At 46.5% G+C, this 17,416-nt stretch overlaps 1 long non-coding RNA gene across 1 annotated transcript; it reads right to left on the bottom strand.

Moving 5' to 3' along the window:
* Window positions 1-566: 566 nt before the first annotated feature.
* Window positions 567-2,441, bottom strand: LOC131493026 (uncharacterized). The gene is made up of 2 exons (XR_009252402.1): window positions 2,238-2,441; window positions 567-995 (listed from the first exon to the last, which is right to left on the bottom strand). It is a non-coding gene; the product is annotated as an uncharacterized LOC131493026 (long non-coding RNA).
* Window positions 2,442-17,416: the final 14,975 nt, after the last annotated feature.

The raw sequence follows: 17,416 nt of genomic DNA on the forward strand, positions 1-17,416 counted from the left end.
CTATGTATTTAGGAACACCAGCAAAGGTGAACCCTGGTGGAGTTTGAAAAGAGTCAATATTTCTTTGAAGCCCACGAGTCCTTTTTGTAGGCACCCACTTGTTCCTGAAAAATATAATGAAACTTGCCTTCTACTTATCATCTTTGTCAACAGCAAACATTTATTTAGCACCTGCTACATATTCATTAAAGCTGACACTGGATAGAGAGGGTGATAACAAATATACAAATGTATGTTAAAAATATCTTGCATGGTGGGGCGCCTGGGTGGCTCAGTTGGTTAAGCATCTGACTCTTGATTTCAGCTCAGGTCATGATCTCAGGGTTCGTGGGATCGAGCCCCGTGTCAGGCTCTGCACTATCAACACGGAGCCTGCTTGAGATTCTCTCTCTCCTTCTCTCTCTCTGCCTCTCCCCCACTCATGCGTGCACACGCTCTGTCTCTCTCAAAATAAAGAAATAAACTTTAAAAAATATATCACGCATGGCCTCAAGGGAGAACATGAGAGACAGATAAACTCAAACATCCTTAGCACTCATATGATACAAAACCCAAATAGGAAGAGCTGTGACAGAAGCAAGGGTTTCTACCCAGGCACAGTGGAAATGCTTCAAGAATAAAGCGGCCTTTGACATTACAACCAAAGATAGGTGAGACTCTCACAAATAGAAAAATCACCTGTGGAGGATGCTTTCCAAACTAGGAAAGGACACAGTACATGGTGGCCCGAAGAATCAAGAACAGTCTGCCATAACCAGGAATTAGAAGGGGATGGCCGAGATCTGGGGGGGAGAGCATGGGGGTAGATGATGAGGCAGTTGGGTCACGTTCAGACTCTGGAAGGTCTTGTGGTTCAAGAACTTGGATATTCATCCATTGTTTTCACCCTCCAGATTGGCGGTCTGTCCCTCATGTCAAAGCCATGGGAAGAAATGGCTGGGTCGCCTTGGCGGCAAGGTGGATGCCACGGCTTCTTTTCTTGGCCACTTGTTCCTCTAAGTGAAGAAAGAAGCCCCTCTTAAGCATGCCATTCCATCTGATCACCTGTGCCTCCTTGAAGGCCAGTTAAGATGTGGCCCTCCCCAACTCGCTGTCCCCTCCCTTCCCACCAGGGCCAATGAGTCTTCTTTTGCTCTGTCCTCGCAGACACCGTATATGCCTTCTACTCAGGCATTCAATCCATCTATCAAGATGATTTATGGACCCATCTGTCCTCTTCACTTAAGTGAGAACTTGTCAAGAGAGGGATGGTTTCTTACTCTTCACACCTCACAAGGTCACTTAGGACAGCGTTAGAGAGATTCATTTATTCAGAGTCCCCTAGTGAGTACACAGGGAGCACACAACGTTTCTATGTGGGCAGCAGACGAGAGACCAGGTGAGTGAAGAGTATGCCATTTTCTGTCTCCAATGGAGCCTCAAGGCCATAAAAGTGAGAAACTGCTGGAATCCAAGGGGGCAAATAAGTAACATGATAAGACTATTAGTAACGGGGCTCTGGTCCTCTTCCCATGGGTTCTTCCAGTGGAGACGGGCTCTGAAAGTACATCTGACCACTCTTCCCAAACCAGATAAACATGTAAAGAATGCCTGGAAATTCAGCTTCAATTCTGCCTCAGTGGCCTTGCGTGGATTGCAAACATTCATTAGGTATTCTCTAGGGAAAAGACATTCAGGTGGCTGCCACAAAGGGTGGGAGGTGAATTAATCGGGCTCAGATGAGATAAAGTTTCAAAATCTCTAGAAGCACAGATAGAACCCTAGTGAGTGCCAAGGGGGAAGAGACTGCCTCCAGCTTGGGAGAACGAGTCGGGGCCTAATCTATGGCAGAATTTGCTTGTATACTTCTAAACCGTCGTCCTCTTATGCCATGACATTAGTCTACGAGGTGGGAAATGACTCTGTAGAACCAGAGAAAATTAATCTCAAATCAAGGTGGTAGAACTGATAGGCACAAGTGAAAACTGGCATTAGGTACTACTTTAAACATTCACAAACTCTTAAACACGGTTTCTTAATCTCTATGTTATTAACATTCTGGTCTGGTTGGTTCTTTGTTGTGAGCCCTAAATACTGTGGGGTGTTTAAGAGTATCCCTGGCCCCTTCCCAAGAAATGTCAGTAACACCCCCAGCCCAGTTGTAATAACCAAAACAAAAATTGCCAAATGTCCCTGGGGCACCAAGTCACCATTGGTTGAGAAGCACTTCCTTAAGCCTAGTCAGATAGCGTGCCCACCTCTCCAGATGCCTTCCGTTCCCGTCAGATGCTACCACACGCCTTCATCTCCTATCCACCCTGGCTCGTACCATAACCAAGCACAACAGATGCTGTTCCCATTTTCTCTCAGATGTCTTCCCTCTTGGTCATCACCAACAGGGTGGCTCTTTGCTCCCTCAGCTCTCAGTTCCCGTGGACAACCTCCATGTGCGTTCTGATGTCACCAGCCCACTCGGAGGTCACCACTCGTGTCATTTGCCTTCTGGGTTCACTCCCCTGGCATGACACTCATTTGAAGGGGCCTTTCCTCGTCTGGATGCTTTCCCCATTGATTCTTGGTGTAGCCCACGTTCTGAATCCTTAGAGAGAAATGCATCCCAGGTCTCAACTTCTGTCATCTATAAAATAGCAATTAGAAAGATCTGGGTAAATTTCCATCAAGGTGCTGCTGAGCTCTAAAGGCTGCGAGGGAGGAGAGAAGGCAAGAGTGTTGTCGCCAGACCAGATCACCCCTGCCAGGCTGCTCTTTGCAACCGAGCTCCCTGGGAAGAGGAGTTCTGGGTGGTCCTTTCACACGGAGAGGAGTCCTTAAACTCAGTCTGCTATTTGGGGGCACCCGACGGCTCCACACATCTGTTAGGTGCTTAGACCTGCACACCAACATATAAAGGCAACAGTTGGTAGAAATCTACATATTTTCACAGAAATCCTGGTGAAGCCCCCAGCTGGTTTGCATACATCATTGGTTTGCTCTATCAAGCCTCCCAAACAAGGAGAAGCCATGCCTTCCTGTCATACTTTGACATTTCAATGGGGCATGGAGACTGAAAAGCCCTCAGTGTGTTTGCCAAGGACAGAGATTTATTTCAGAGAACTTAAGGGGCCATGAAGAGAACACTCAATAACCCTTAACAATTCCACACAGTGTGAGATGAAGTCTGTGGAGCTCTTAGAATCCAGTCACTCGTGCTTGCTCAGCTGAAATGTGTTCAGCACCGTGAGTGCCAACAATAACAAAGAATGTGTCATCTTCTTAAAAATTCTTTCTCTTCTCCCTTCGTCCAGGTGGACAGCTACCAGGAGTCACAGACCTCATTCTCTGAAGCTACAACGGCTACTTCTGGGAGCCTCGGTGTTTCCAACTGCACCCACAATGGAGGCAAAGGTACGCCAAGAAGGAGGAATGAGATGGGCCACATTTGGTGTCAGGTGGTCCGGGCTGGTCCTGGAGTGAGGAGACTAGCAGTCAAAGGTCAGTCTATAAGCAAGTGATGCCATGAGGGTGTCAGGTACCTGGTTCAAGGCCCTTGTTGCAAATGCTCCTTACGCTCTTCAAACCTCAGTTTCGTCGTCTGGAAAGTGGGGGTGATGCTACTGTTACTAATAATCCTGACATTATACGGCTGTGTGACAATTGAGCGGGACACTACCTGTGTGGTGTGTTTACAACTCCAGAAATACTAGCGTTTGTGTATTTAGTACGCGCGTAGCATTTTAGGTGGATGATACCCCCAAACTTTCTGATAGCATTTGTGTTCTTGTTCGGGGCCAAGGCGCAGCATTCTCCAAGGAGGAAAAGCAGATCTGAGAAGCCACCAGGCATACGGTCGTTCTGGGCCTGGGGACTCATCCCAAGTGGGCTTCTCCCACACAGAGGGCAAAATCTCCAGCTGGTTCCACCAGAGCACATAAACCCTTTCTCCTCTCCTCTTACTCTTGGTTTGAGTCATCACGAAATGAAAAGAGAATAGAAACTATCCCTGTTTATTGTTGCGAGTTGGGAGTTGTAATGACCCCATTCAAGAGTGGAAATTGAACCTGATTCCACTTACCAGACCAGACCCAGATACTACTGGAATTTTTGTTTCCCTCACCCTGAGCTGGGAAAATTGCCTGAATAGTGTGTCCCTATGTGTCTTTATCTACAAAGTGGAATTGAAAGTCTTGGCCATTTTTATTAGAAAACTGGGGAATTTGTTTGGAGGGGCATGCCCCAAGTCCTGGACTCGAATGTTATGTTAACTTTATGTTAATGCTTTACGTTAACTTCTTTACTACATTGGGGCAAAACCCCAGAAATAAAGTCCTCTCTCTCTCTTTCTCAGTATCTTTCTCTGTCTCTATCTTTAAATCTCTCTCTCTCTCTTTCCCTGGCATAGTTCTGGAACTGTACCCTCTTTGTATGAATTTACCGACTGACACTAAATTAGCAATTTTTTAAGCATTCAGACAACTATAGAGACAGCAAAAGTTCTAGAGATACATTGGTAGTTAGAGTCAGAATTGATGAAATCAACTGTGGCAGTTTGCCTGAGAAGACACAAATGCTTCCTTGTGTGCATGATATTAACATTAGGAAGGAAGGCAGTGTTTCATCTGACCCATGCAGATGCGAGGAGAAATGGAGGAAATTCAAAGCAAACAAAGCAAAGCAATCAGGTGCTGGGATGACAAAGAGAAGCATTTCCAAACTCCTGCTCTGCAGAGGCTAGTCACAAGCAGTGCCCAGGGGTGTCGATGGATTGGATGTCGATGGTGACTGCTAGGCATGGAGTTCTGCTGGAGGAAGTTGGGGAGGGAAGGAGGTCATGGAAGGCTGTCAATTTCATTGACTGGAGGCTAAAATCTAAGAATGAGCTGCTAGAAAGACGGAGCTCACCGTGATACACATTTGAGTAGCATTTGATGAGACCATAGAGGCAAAGCTACTCCAGTCTCATTGCTGATCAGAAGAATATCAGAATCACTGCTGACCAGAAGAAGGGACTGTTCTCTCTCCCTTAACATCAGAGCCTATCAGGCTGAGGCACCAAAACATTCCCTTTCTTGCCCCTTCCTTGCAGCTGGATGGAGACATCTGGAATCCAGGGCTTTGGGAGAGTTGAAGTTATTCTATACTTGGAGGAGGGATAGAGGTCCAGCATAACCCCAGGCTTCCAGCTAGACCTTTCCTGAGCTAAAATATCAGAACAGAAAGGTTCCTGCAGTGTCCCTAACCTCACAACAGATTTCATTTAAAATAATAAAAATAATAATAATAATAATAATAATAATAATAATAATAATATATAAAAGCAACAGGATCTCGGGAGAATATTACAAGGATGTGATCCAGTAACAAAAAGGTTGAAAATCATAGAACCTTGAAAATCAAGAGGCATTGAGTGACACGGATGCTCCTACGTTTCACCATCTTCCTTTTTAAGTAAGAAGTCCCCAAACCACACATTAAAATAAATGTAGCAGGGATAAAAACATGGTTTAGAAAATCAACGGCATCAGATGCATTATGTTGGGATATGTCATAAGATCAGCAGCAGTTCAGGGGCATGTAAGCAACCAGAGCCTCAGGAAATGTTCTGTGTTTGCTCGAGGAATGTTGTTAAGGGTTATATCATACAGTCACGTCTAACAGGGTCAATGAGAAATATTTCTCTTAAGCCTCAGCACCAGGAATAGCTATGATTGTCCCGAGTCACCGACTTGAGTTTCCTTTATGTGCACTCTGACACATAAATGATTATGTTACCATCGTTCCACTTGTTGCTAGGAAACTTAGAGCCAAATATGTGGCCTATCTCTGGCTGGGTTACAGGATCTCCTGGAATGCATTTTACCTGCCAATATAACTTTTGGGTCTCTCTATTTTCCCTATTCATGCTATCCCTTTGCTAGTTTCTTAACTAATATTTTTAGATATGGCCATATTATATTTTTAGCTGTCACCTTAAATCCTTTTAGGACTGAGGATGTCAAGAAATAGTTGAATAAGTAAATACAAGTAATGGGGGACCAACAAACAAAGGGGACCCAAGAATGCACCAGTTCGATGAGTCAGATGGTCCAGGATATCTTTAGCAATACTGGTCAGCTCACCATGACCACTGTGACCCATTCCGGACACAATGTTTTACGACTAATGACTGGCGACTTCAAACACATCAGAAGAAGAAAAGATAGAAGTGTCTGGAAATTTTGAGACCAAAGAAATGTGGTTAATCTGGAAAAGTAAAAACTTGGGAGAATATTCTAGAAGCCTGGGGATTCTTGAAGAAACATCACATGGAAAAAAAGAATGTACTCATTCTATTTCAATTCAGGCACCAGAACTAGAACCAGTGATTGGCAGCCAAAGACTGGGGCAGATTTGAAATCAATGTAAAGAGAAGTTCTGACCAGGAGGACTATGAAACAAAGGCATCACTGTGCTGTGCTGGGGAGCAGAGGGCCATGAGGAAGCAAAGCCTGCATTGTAAAGAAGGGACTTCTACAAGTAGCTGTTCTCAAGGTTGTCTTTCCAATGAGGGAGTCCAGATGCCATCGCTCTTCCAACTCACTGACTCTGAGCAAATTGCTTTCCTTCCTGGGTCTCATCGTGCCCATGCCATACGGCAAGTTGGTGACCCTGAAGTCTTGACATGCTAGGTATCCCTTATTCACAGATAACTGCCTGGTATTGGCTACACCCTTTTCCAAAGGAAAAGTTCACCAGATTCATTAAGTAAAACGCCATTGTGAGAGCCAGACCTTTCTGTGTCAGGATGATTGATAAGTGCTTGATCAGCCAGTTGTGCAGGCTGCTGTTCAGCCCTGTCCCCTCCATTCCACCAGGAGACGGAAGAAAAACACAGCCCTCCATGCCACGTTGCGGGCCAAGGCAAGGTTCATTCGGAATTGCAGCGGGACTAACCTGGTGTGGGATGGACCAGGGGAATTAACGAAAACAAACGGAGGACAGACTCACTCGGGCAGCACACGGATGAAGAAACCAAGAGGAAATGAAGTCAGAGAAGGTTCCTGCATGTTTATTTCAGAGTTGACAGAGCATAGGCCCAGTCCGACAGAGTTTCTGATTTATGAAGTATTTTTATTATATTACCTATTTTATATTGTATCAGAGGCTCTGCTCTTTGAGCCAGACAAATCAACAGCCACCCCACAAGAGCCTTTGGTCTAGATAGAAGAATATAAACTCTTACAACCTTCCTGCTCTGGACCGAGATTTCTGCCAAAAGTTGATCTGGGTTTTTGGACTTCTGGAGCTGGCCTCCGTGTATTGGGAAAGTGAGGTTCACACAGAATATAAATGTTTCTGTTCCGTACGTTGTCAAAAGGCGAAGGGTTTAAGGTTTGTTTGACAAAAACCAACAAAAACACTGTTGCCTGCTGCTACAGAAAATGTGTGTTTCCTATTTTGTCTGTGCAGTGGCTAAATCGCTCTACTTTGGCATAGCCAGATCCACAGTGGACAAGATTTTATCCGCCGGGGCAATCCCAAGGCTCCCGCCCTTCCTGGGGACTTGCAGCCTGACGGAGGCGTCGGGGAGTACAGGTCTGCCTCCCGTCCTTCACGTGTGTTTTCTTTTTTCAAAGAAGCAATTCTTCCACTTGAGCAGATGCCAGTTCCAACGGAGAGCTCGCCTGGGGCTTTTCTGGCTCCAAATAGCTGAACTGAGTCATTGTTAGCAGTGAATTAGTAAGGTTTTATGCTAAACATGTGTTACTAACTCGAAGCATGCCCCCCCTCACCCCCCGGCTCAGTGTACCTGGAATATTTCTGCGAGCTCTCTCCACCGGGTCACCTCGTGTGGGGTGGCGCCCGGGACCCCGGGAGCAGGGGCCGGGTACAGATGGAGTGGCTCTCCCTGCAGCTCTCCTCCCAGGGACGTATGTGGGCACACACTCTTTGCTCTTCAGCCTCATCTAGTAAATTCCTATTTATCCTCCATGACCAGATTAAAAGCTCAAAGTCAGAATGCTTACAGGGTTCTGTGAAGTTACGCCTTTAATGGGGTGAGTGTATGTCCATATGTACTTATGGCCCAGGACCAAAGCATTTCCCCAGCGCAGTGCCGGCCCTGAAACTGTCGCCAGGAAAAGCTTGCCGAATGACGAAGGACAGAAGGAGCAAGTGAATAAACAAAACATAACTGATACCACCGCGAGACGAGCAGCAGCTCATGCCCCGGCGAAGACACTGAGCGATCTAACCAACCCCCGCTTCCTGTCGTGGTGAGGCTTGCCCTCGATTTTATGCCAGAACCTTGAATGAATGCTCCTGCTGCATGAGAACTTGCAGTGGCGGCATCAGCCCTGGGAAGAAGACGAAAGCATTAGATTCCTCCGAGGCTGCTGATGAGCTAGAGATGCAGGGTCCAGAGGCACTTTCCCTACCCCTCAGTCAAATGCAGTCTGGCTCTACTGAATCCCCATCTTGTTTTCAAACTGTGGTAACATACACATGGCACGAGGTTTAACATCTTAACCATCTTTAAAGGTACAGGTCAGCGGTGATGAGTGCATTCCCAGGCTTGTACTGCCATCACCCCTACCCATCTCCAGGCCTCCTTCCATCTCCCAAAACCAAAACTCTGGTCTCCTTGAACACTAGCTGCCCATGCCCCCCAGCCCCTGGCAACCACCATTTCATTTTCTGTCTCCGTGATCTTAACTACTCTAAGTACCTCTTGTAAGTAAAATCAAACAGTATTTGCCCTTGTGCAACTGGCTTATTTCACTCAGCCTAAGGTTCTCAAAGTTCACCCGTGTTGTAGCAACTCCCCCCACCCCCAACCTTTCTGTGCAAGATGGAGACAGTGCCTCCCTCTCCCGGCTGACCCTCTCCTCCAGCATCCTGTCTCAAACTGGAAGGAAGCCTGACTGGCTTTTTTGGATGGCTGAATGGTTCCTCATTATGCTGTGAGCTAAACGATGCTTATAAAAATGGGATTTTACTGTATAACCACGGAAAATACAAGCTTAAGCAAATAGGCACTTTCCCCATTCATGTTAGAAGGTCAAGTTGGTTAAGAGAGAAAAGGCTGGGCAGATCAGCTGGTGGCCCAATTAGAAAGCTCAGAGACTTCCAAGCCCATGTTTTCACTCTCCCAAATGAGGAAAAGCAGCAGCTAAAGCTGTGTGTAGCCCGAGGGTCTGGGAACAACGCACGGGCCATCTGGACCTGCCTCTAATGGAAGACCGGGCGTTTTAGTCCCTGAAGCCCCAGGACTGAGGAGATGCACAGAGGAAATGTATGTTTCCACAGTCTCCAGGCACCACGGTGGCCCAGCCAGCCATTTGGGGGCCCAGGTGGGAAATGACTGCCGATGGTGGGTGAGACCAGAAGCCTCCCAATCACATTCCTGAGTATGCCTTCTCTTCTCTCTTGTCTGCCTTGGGGGAGCCCTTTGTTTTCTCCTAGCCGAGGGCAGTAAAAACTCCCCAGAGCCTTCACACCTCTACTCTGCTGTGGCCTATGAACTGGGGACCAACGGCAGTCTCACTAAGGGCGGAGAACAGATGGACGAGCTGGTAGAGAAAAGCCCATCCAGCCTCAACCTCTTCCAGGCTCCAAGTGGCCAGTCCAGCCACCCCTGGATCTCTGAGTTATCACGACATTCACACCCCAGGGCAGATGACAGTGAGCTGGGGGACTCGGCAGGTGCTGGTGCAATGGCCTGACCCAGCTCGGTCCTTGAGTGGCTCACAGGGGAGATGTAACTGAGCACAGGCCTCCGAGATCCAGGAGCCTGTTTTCCACCTGGGTTTGAGCTTGGACTGAGATGCTGCAAGGAGCAAATGCCAGGGGGAGAGGGGAGGCCCCGGAATCTCTCAGCCCACATCTGTCTGACTGTCTCTCCGTTCTTGCTCTCCTCAACCAAATCCACAAATTAAATCATGCTGAACTAATATCCCTAATATCCAAAAAAATCCATCACTGAAAGCTCAGTTCTTGCTTGAAAATCGTTGCCCCAAGGGAGTGGGTGTGTTTAAGAGAACTTCATAAATTATCTAAAAGGAAATCAGAATCGTTCTAATTTCTAGCAAAGCCCCGCACAGACAGCGGGACCCGTATGATCTCACACCGTGTGCGCGTGTGTGCACCCATGGAAGTTTCACCCCGGCCCCAGTCCAGCTGGTCAGCATTTCAAGGAGAAACCTGACCCTCCCCATGGCCATTCCCTTTCCCTCCTCCCTACGCTGAAATTTTCGCTGGCCAAATTTGCAGGATCTTTTTTTTCTATGCTTGTTTTCTTGATAAACAGTCTGTGCACAGTGTTTGAGTTTTTTAATAGTTTCATTGCTTCACAGTTGCTGGGAAAACAATGCCATGCGGGAAACCTGGAAAATGAAGCTGGAAATAATTGAGGAGGGAATAAGGAGTTGGTTTCATTCTTACTCCTTGAATTCCAGGAAAATGGGGACATGATACAGTCCTGTGCAGAGTGAGCACCTGGCAGCCGGCCCAGGGCACAATGGACTTGTCATAGGGTCACCAGCTCCCTTGGTGGGATGGACGGCGGGAGGTAGCAGCCACCCAGGCCCTGTGAAGCACGGAGCCACAGACAACCAGCAGGATGAGCACAAGCTGTCCTTCTTCTGCCCAGCATAAGTGTTCAAACTAGGCTCTGGGCAGAAGGTCCAAACTGAAGGCCATGTTTTTATTAGAGGATTTGCTAAATTACCAGAGACTGCTTTGCTCCCCTTTCCAGAGTGGATTCTGGGACTGGGGAGGGAAAGTCACACTTCGAAGTCCTAGGACACACTGGGGAGGACCAGGGTCTGAGAGGCAGGTGGCTGGGCTTAGGCTCTGCCTCTGTCCCTTACCAGACATGGCGCTGGGCGCCGAGGTCCCACTGCTTGACCCAGTTCCGTCACTGGACAACAAGAGGAACAATGTGTGTCCTTGGGAGCATCCGGGCAGTTGTGGAGAAAACGTATTTGAACAGTGAAGACTTAGAACTGAACAGCTGGACGGACGAGGTACTGAGTCAAGCGGGAGCAATGGCCCCACATGCCCAGGGGCTCCCCGAGGTTAAGGCCTCCCGACAAAGTGGACACACTCTGAGTTGTGGGGAGCAAACAGCTCACGGACATGGGCCCAAACGTGCTTTCCTCGGCTACACCAGAGTCCCCCAAATGTGGACACTCCTCGCCATTGGCCTGTGTTTTGTTTCATGCACATTTCCTTCATTTACATCGCTGAAGACCCATCGGGTGCTTAAGGAAGAGGCTGGGATGCACAGAATTCGGCCAAAGTCATCCCCCAGTGCAGAGAGCACAATTAGAGCAGGGCCGAGGCTGAAGAGAAGCCCTTTGAGCTGTGTGACAGGAGCCATCTCGCAGGTACTCCAACAGGGGAGATAGGAATAACACAGCCCTGCACGGGCCCACGCAGGGCTGAGCGGCAAGAGGGATGGGTGGCATTGAATACGTTGAATATGTGCCCAACCGCGGTCCTCCAGTCCCCAAAGCTCCGTCGCTGAAACTTCTCTGCACCCCTACACTGATGCTCAGTTTTGGAATGTGTCCTCTTATCTTCATGGGTCTGACAGGAGGAAGGAGAGACTACTGAAAACCAGGGCATTTTAAGTGGCCTACTCAGGCCAACGGCTAAGCTTTTCCTCCGTCTCCCTCTAGAAGATTCTTTATCTCCAGGGTTGTCTAATGGATCCAGTTTGTTTAAGTTTTGTCCCCACACCCGGGATGTTGTGGGGGTGATTACAGAGTCTCAGCGCGAGGGGCTCGTTAGAGAAGGGACGGAGTCTGTCTTACCCGCTGCTGCTCATTCAGGGCCCAGCACAGCTTCGGACACAGCACCAAAGCTTGGTATCCCTGCTTCAGCACGTGCAGTGGGTGAGGAGGCTTCCCTGCAGGATCTGAGAACCTCAACTCTGGAAGGGCTGGGCCCAGGCAGACTCATAGCCTTGGCAGATTGGCTTCTGTTTCTGTGCCAAGGGGCGTCCGGGTTAAGACCTGCTGTAAAAATGCTCTTTTACCCACATTCACTTCGGCTGCTTATGTAGCGATACGGGGCTTATTTCTGCGGATTAAACAAAGGATCCGGAACACCCACCCCTGAGTCTCAGGGGTTTCGTGTGGTGATGGGTAAGGGTTCAAAACCTTCGATCCAGAGTAGGGAAAGACATGTATGTTGGACGCTTGCTGCTCCTATGTGCTCCAACTTGACATTCCCCAAATTCTGTGAATGCAGTATTATAATGTCTATTTTACAGATGTGTGATAGAGATTCAGAAAACTTGGTAACTGGACCTGCCTAGCACTCGATGCAAGATTGGAGGCTCTCTGCCTTTGCCTGCAATTGGGATGTCACGATTTTCCAAATCCCATTTCCGGAAGAAGTATTCAACGTGCATTTCATGAGCACGTCAACGCAAACACAGCCCATAAATGGTCCCGCCAGCCAAAAAGCAATAGTGCACCCTACTATCGTGACATTTCTATGGGACTAGACTAGAAATCAGAAGGTACGCAGTCGGCTCCTCTCTCTGAGTTTCTGTTTCTGTGACCTTAGGAGAGTCCCTTCATCTCTTGGCACCTCAGTTACCTCACTTTTCATGTGATGTGTGTCTTTCTCCCCAATACTCCCACCTGAAAATCAGGGAGCTGGGGTCCCAGAAGTGAAGCCATTGTCCAGGCATACGTACAGTCATATTTTGAGTCCTGGCCTGACCAACTGCACATCTATGCTCCCATCCATACACCAATGTCCATTTATTCCTCAATAAGGAGGCTGGTGTCACCATTTGGAAAGGGCCAGCATGCAGAATTCCAGAGAGAACAAACTCACCTTATGTTTCCCTTCTCAAAAATTATAGCTTACTCTTAAAATAACGATTGATGTTCCCTTTACCCCTGTATGCTTCGAATCTCATCACCTGCTCTCAGAACCATTAGAACCATATCTTTGCGATGGCCATGGACATGACAAGGAAACAGAATTTCCAAGGAAATACCTTGTGTGCCTAACCTAGTAGGGAGGCAGACAGGGGCTCCACAAAGGTTGGGATCAGATAGGACCTGCCATCTCTTCCACCCGTGGCAGTCTATGATTCAATGACTGAGAGTCACCAGTAAAGTTGGATACATTCCCAATGACAACAGAATTTTACCAGTTGGGTCCCAGTGTACATGAAGTACATAGATGCACCTACATCTGTCGTTGAAACTTCATAAAGGGCCCAAACATGAAGCAGGGTCCAAGCAATGCACTTGGGCTCCAAGTGGATTTGCTTCCGGCCTGTTGGCTCTTTGAGGTTTTGCTTTTCTTTAGAAAGAACAAGAAAATGTTATTCTAATATCTCTCAGGACAATACAATCACATATCAGCTCTAGGCTCTGTTGGTTACCTTGGCAAGTTTCTGATATTTCCTTTGGCATCTCCGTTACTGAATTAGGAATGGACAAACTGAGATCCACATTTGGATCAGTCTACATTTGGTTCAATGAAGGTATGGGAGAGCTGAGAGGAATCCGTCCAGGTGGTGCAATAAACGAAAAAAGCCTTGAACGAAGCAGTCAAATGCTCTACCCCTGAGCTATACCCCCTGATAAGCCTTGAACTAAGCATACAATCTCTTCCAATAAAATCCTACTTTGAACTGCTTTAAGTGATCAATGGGTTGAGTTGATTTTTATTTTTCCTAATGTGTGTTCACCATTTGCACTTACCCTTAAATGAAATTTCTTGTTATAGTTTTTAACCTTTTATCTATGTATGACTTCTTAGAGTTTTTACAGATTTGGAGAAGATTTTAAGAGATTTTTTTCTGTTGTACTTGACCACAACTCTTTCTTTTAATTTTAATTTTGTTAGTGTTCATGGGACAGAAGCTTCAAAAGTCCTTCCATCCTGAAATCTTTTTAAAGGTATAATTTCTTTATAGTTTTTTATATTGCTTTAATCCTTGGGAAAGCCTCATTCCTAGAGTTGTCAAACAAATTGTATTTTGTAACTTAATTTTATTTTTTATTATTTTATCCAAATTGACTTTATTTTACTGCATGATATGAAATATGAATCTAAATTATTTTTTTTCCGTATTGTAACCACTTACCCCCAACTCCTTTTTTTTAAAATGTACATTATTGGGGCGCCTGGGTGGCTCAGTCAGTTGAGCATCCGACTTCGGCTCGGATCATGATCTCGTGGTTCATGAGTTCAAGCCCTGCGTTGGGCTCTGTGCTGACAGCTCAGAGCCTGGAGCCTACTTCAGATTCTGCGTGTGTCTCTCTCTCTGCTCTCCCCCCACTCATACTCTGTCTGTCTCTCAAAAGTAAATAAACATAAAAAAAAGTTTAAAAATGATGTACATTCTTCATTGTTTATGACAGTTATTCCTTCTATTAAATTCGTATAGAAAGAAAGTCAGCATTTTGGATTCCTTGCCTGTTCTTCTGGTTCACATTATATTTTTAAAAAATATATTCTAATATCACATAAGTTTGGTCAAACATTCTTGTATCATATTAGCTTCAGAATATCATTTGAAATCCTCACAAATTTACTTCCCATACTACTTACAGTATGATTTTATTAACCTTAAACAATACACCATTATCTTTCCCTTAGTTAATCTGCATACATATTTATGTTCAAGGATATTTATAATAGTGTTATTTTTTTAAATTGTTTTTAATGTTTTATTTTATTTTTGAGAGAGAGAGAGACCGAGCATGAGTGGGGCAGGACAGAGAGAGAGAGAGGGAGACACAGAATCCAAAAGAGGCTCCAGGCTCCGAGCCGTCAGCAGGGAGCCCGACGCGGGGCTCGAACCCACAAACCATGAGATCGTGACCTGAGCCGAAGTCGGAGGCTTAACCGACTGAGCCCCCCAGGCGCCCCTACAATAGTGTTATTTTTAACATGAGATTCAATTTACCTAAATTTCAAAGAGTAGCATGACAAATCATACTCTAAATTATTAAGCATCATAGCACCATTAAAATATCATCAAGTAACATGAAATAGCATGGACACCGTTCTTATTGTAAGCTTAAGTAAAAATGACAGAATACATTGTTCTTTGTATACAATGATCCCAATTATAAAATAATGCGTTTATACCCATACGTTCATTGAACAGTTCTTTAGAGGGCTGAGGTTACAGCGGTTGACAAAGCACACACTAACTGCTGCCCTCGTGGGACACCCTCACGGGATTCCCCAGTGTCCTGAGAGCCAGCATTGCGCTGAAGCTGGTTCAAACCACTTTGCAAGAGCAAATTGTGAAAGACTCAGGAATTTGCAAGCCGGTTGTTAAACACAGCCATCCTCCCAATGGGCCGGAGTGTGGGCACTTACACCTCTGACAGACAGTGCACACGCCGGTCCCCAACCCACCCTGCCTTGCGGAGACATTTATTGTTACTGTTACCCATTTACCAGAACCCCACGGGTGGAGGAGGGGTCAATTGACAAGACAACGTAAGTCAAAGATTTAAGTCATAAATCAGATAGTAATCGGTACTAAAGAGAAAAATTAAAGCTGGGAAGTGGGATAAGGGGAGTTCAGGGTTGGAGGAGGTGTGGCATTTTGGATAAAGTCACCAGGGAAGAGCTCACTGAGAAGGTGACATTTGAGAAAAGGGGCTGAGAAAGGGAGGCCTGGATCTTGTGGGCAGAAGGTTCCAAAACAGAGCTTCAAGATTGGCCAAGGTACGCATGCCCGTTTTCCGAGCAGACAGAGACGCGCAGAGTGGGGGGAAATTTTGTCTCCTCCGCCGCGAAGCAGAAGGTTCTTCTGGACTGACTGGTGCCAGCTTGAGTGAGAATTGGGGGTTTAAATCAAATGGTCTGTGGTTCGGAGATTATAAGAATGTGGAGCTGAAGTCGGACGCTTAACCGACTGCGCCACCCAGGCGCCCCGTGGAGCGAAACCAAGAAACTACGGCAGAGGTTTAGCAGGGGAACTGCCTCCACATGGGGGGTCTGCCTCTCTGTGTGGATTTCCTATCATCCCTGGAGACCGAGGCACCAGGTTTGAGCAGCAGACCGTGAACCCCCTCTGCGAATCAGTGGGAGGGGTAGAGAGGGTGAGGTAGAATTTTCAGTCATTCAAAGCCTGGGAAGATTTCAGTTCGTCACTGAGGAATTTCTAGACACTTCAGTAAGAGTTGGAGTGGGCAAGGAGTTCCCTCAGCTTGTTTCTAGATTCACAATAATGCCGACAAATCCAGCACTCCATACTCCCCCCTCATCACAGCTCTATCCATGCAAGTGGGGGAGGGAGGGGGTGACCGTGACCAAAAAAATGATGTACAAAGCACAGTTTGTCACTCTTCCCTTTTGACTTTAGACAAGGAAATCCGTGGCCAATCAAGTTCTGGGTGACAGGAACCTGGGAAAGATATATTAAAACATTAAGAGAGCCAAGTGTCCAAATATGTAGTTATCAGGAATGCACACAAGGCAATGCTCTCAAATATTAAACACACATAACAAAAACAGAAACTCCCAGAGGACAGTGTGTCCTGGCAGGTTTGGAAGGGCATCCGCCAGTGTTCCTCCTCGTTCTACCTGCTCAGCTAATCCGTACCGCTGCATCTGCACAGGACTATTCTAGATCAACCCCTCTTGACTCGTTGACTTAATCCTTCTGTTTTGTGGTCTAGTTGCCACTTTTGTTCTTGCTTTTCTGATGGTTGATGGGGTCTCTGGTTTTCTCCTGGCTTCCCTAGAGAGCTCTCGATGTCCCCTGGTGGTAGGGCCTGGAGACTTTTCAGGTGGCCCTTGTGAACCACTCTCCCACTCCTGTGCTGCAGCCCCTCAGGACATGGAAGTTATTCCCAAACGTTCAGCTGTGGTTCAGTCTCAGAAATGTGCTTGTTTCCCAAGATGCACTGCGTTGCTTTTCCTTTAAGTTGCAAAATACTTTCTTGGGACCAAGGGTTCTGTGCTGTGCTTTGAGCTTATTTTGTTTGTTTCTCAAAATTGTTGTTCTTAGGTTTTCTTCTTCTTCTTCTTCTTCTTCTTCTTCTTCTTCTTCTTCTTCTTTTATTTTCAGTGTTTTTCATGTTGTCTCCTGGACCTTTGACATCTGACTTCTTGCCTCGTGTGGGTTTCTCATGCGTGGTGCCAGGAAAGATAAGAGCTATCATGAAACGATCCTCTGAGTATTAATCTTTGTGGCATTTCACTTTACAATTTGGGTGAAGCATTTTAAATTAAAATGAAATGATAAATGTAGAGTGACTCACAGCAGGCACTCAGCACACATTTGCAGGATGTGAGAGTGGCTTTTTTTTTTTTTTAACGCTTATTTATTTTGAGAGAGAGAGAGAGTGCATGTAAGTGAGGGAGGGGCAGAGAGAGAGAAGGAGAGAGAGAAAATCCCAAGCAGGCTCTGTGCTGACAGTGCAGAGTCCGACACGGGGCTCGAGCTCACGAACTGTGA

Source organism: Neofelis nebulosa, chromosome 13 (genome assembly GCF_028018385.1).
Source record: "Neofelis nebulosa isolate mNeoNeb1 chromosome 13, mNeoNeb1.pri, whole genome shotgun sequence".
NCBI classification, from domain to species: Eukaryota; Metazoa; Chordata; class Mammalia; order Carnivora; family Felidae; genus Neofelis; species Neofelis nebulosa.